General features: G+C 38.4%; 1 non-coding gene across 1 annotated transcript; it reads left to right on the top strand.

The window, feature by feature from the left end:
* The first annotated feature begins 369 nt into the window (after positions 1 to 369).
* LOC121988049 lies at positions 370 to 475 on the top strand. The gene has a single exon (XR_006113811.1). It is a non-coding gene; the product is annotated as a small nucleolar RNA R71 (small nucleolar RNA).
* Positions 476 to 2,905: the final 2,430 nt, after the last annotated feature.

The following is a 2,905-nucleotide window of genomic DNA, read 5'->3' as shown; positions in this document are numbered from 1 at the left end:
TTGGATCTTGACTGTGTAGGAGGGGGATCTTCTTTAAACCATTTTGAAACAATACTATCAAGCTTTGCCCCCAAATGTTTGAACTCCTCACTCTGTGACTTGTGAATTTCAACATTTTTAGGTGGTTGAATTTCATTTTGTTTGACAGGCTCTCTTACATTTATGGCTTGCACTTCTTGAATATCTGAGGGAAATTCCATCCAACTTTTGTTCGACCATTCATGGAGGTTCAATGTCACTTGATCAATTAACGAATAAGCTTCATCTACACTTTTGTCCATAAAAGAACCTCCAGCTGATGAATCCAATAAAGTCTTGTCTGAGAAAGAAATTCCCCCATAGAATATGTGTAAAATCAACCATTTTTCAAAACCATGATGAGGGCACTGTCTTTGAAGACTCTTGAATCTATCCCATGCTTCAAATAATGATTCTCCATATGCTTGAGAAAAATTTGTTATGCAATTCCTCATATACACCGTTCTACTTGGAGAAAAATGATTCAGAAATTGCTTCTCCAATTGTTCCCAACTTGTGATGCTTTGAGGACAGAGAGAATATAGCCAAGTCCTTGCTTTATCCTTGATACTGAAAGGAAATATCATCAATCGAACTGCATTTGCTGATACTCCTTCACATTTCACCAAATCACAAATCTCTAAAAATGTTTCAAGATGCAGATAAGGACTTTCCGATACTTCTCCTCCAAATTTGTGACCTTGTTTCATGAAAATTATCTCTGGGTCTAGTTGGAAACTTTCTACTTCAATTTGAGGTTGCACAATGGGAGATAAAAATCTTGCAGAAAAGGGTGTAGAAAAATTTCTCATGGTCCTGCTTGACATGTTAGTGCTCATGGATATTCAAGAAGAAAAAGAAAATTATCAAGAATAAAAAACAAGAAATAAAATGCAATATGAAAAGCAAGAAAGCAAATGCAGAATTTAAATTGCAAGAAAGAAAGTGCATAATGAAAACAAGAAAGAAAAGATAAAAGAAAAAAGAAAAATGTCAAGAATAATTCATATGCTAAAAATTTCAAGATATGTTTACAAAAGAAAAGAAGAAAGAAACAAGATCAAAAGAGAAAACAGAGAAAAGTTAGATTAGAGTACTAGAAATCAAGAATGCAAAGTTAGAATTAGAATTAGAATTCCAACAAAAAGAGTTGTCAAGAATGTTATTCAAGAAAGGAAAAACTTACGAAAACAGAATTCTAACAATTAGTTATAACTATGCAAATCAAAAGAAAAAAAGAAAAGTTATGTTTAGTCTAACTCAATTGATAATTCCTAATGTTATAGCGCAGTCCCCGGCAACGGCGCTAAAAACTTGTTACGCTCCGCAAGTGTACGGAAATGTCGCAAGTAATATAAAAGATTATCGTATCCACAGGGACTGGAATAAGCACTAGAAATGTCTCAATGCGAATTAGCTAAACAACTATCCAATCGTTTCAAAAGCAAAGTAAAGGTAAACAAATCAAATATTAGAGATCAACAAACAAGAGTTTAGTGTTTTAGGTTATGATAAAGGGAGATTCTAGGAGTTTCGATTTCTTTGTAAGATTTCTTGAATGTAAATGGTTCACCAATTCTTATTCCTCAATTTCCAAACATGTAGAAAGTTGCCGGTTCCCTCTTGCAATAGACAACCGGCTAAGGACTAAGTATCTAAATAGGATTAATTAGACATGAACCTACGTTGTCCTTACACAGAAGCGCACCTATTACTATGCCTTCCTCGGATATCAACATAGAAGCCCACAACTTATTAATCTATAAAGATACAAGAAGCTAATCATAGAATCCATCCTACTCTCTTGAATATTCCTATTTCCTCTTCAAGATTATCTCTCAAACGTCCTTACACGGGCTTGCACCTGTCACGTGGATCCCTCGGATGATCGAGTGAGAGTTTATCTTTACCAAGTCCATAAGAAATCCAAACAATCAATCAAGAATGAGAATTAAGCGCAAACCACCATCAATCATTCAAGATCTAATTGATACAAGCAAGATAATGTCATTGAAACAAGAAAATGGCAAATCCATAAGAGATTACATCAATCCATCATACAAATACTCCCTTAATCCTAGAATACCAGATCTACTCCATGAATCGAGGAAGAAAACCCGAAGAAATAGAGATTACAAGCATTCCTTGAATCCCCCAATCCAAGAAACCAAGAAAAGGGAGAAAGAGAAAACTTATCTACAAAGAAGCTTCGTCTTCGGATCCAATCCACGCTCCGGAGTCGAAATCGTCGAGATCTCCCTTAGAATTGCCTAGAAATCCTCCCAAGAATGGGAGGAAACCACCAAATCTTGCTTTCTCCCAAAGGGGGAGAGACCTTTCAATTCATGAAGAAGGGTTTAAATAGAGGAGGGAATCGGGCGCCGCCCCGTGACACGGCCGTGTGAGATTCACATGGCCATGTCCAGTTCCTCTCTCGAGCACTGTGGCAGTGTGACTCCACACGGCGTAACCTCTGCCTCGGAAATGCTACACCCGTGTGGTGCACACGCCACACCGCTGGTCTCGAGTCTCACACGGCCGTGTAGATCCACACGGCCATGTAAGGCTTCTGCTCTGGTTGGCTTCAAATCTTGACACGCGAGGTTCACACGGCCATGTCATCTTCCTCTTCTGTTGGTGCCAAACTCCACACGGCCCGAGCTCCATCCCAGTGCATGGCCGTGTGAGGTACACGGCCCGGTGCTTTCTCCCTTCGTTTCCTCCAATGCATGCCCAAAGATGTAGATTCTTCACCAAATCGACTCCTGTGTACAGAAAATGCACAAAAAGCAGATCTCCGAACAAAAAGAGTAAATATGCTAAAAGGAAAGCTGGAAGTATAAAAATGCATAGATCAAGCATGCTCAAAGTATGTAAATGTGCGTAA

Source organism: Zingiber officinale, chromosome 5B (assembly GCF_018446385.1).
Source record: "Zingiber officinale cultivar Zhangliang chromosome 5B, Zo_v1.1, whole genome shotgun sequence".
NCBI lineage: Eukaryota > Viridiplantae > Streptophyta > Magnoliopsida > Zingiberales > Zingiberaceae > Zingiber > Zingiber officinale.
Note: the sequence above shows the minus strand (reverse complement) of the source record. Positions and strands in the feature narration are given on the sequence as shown.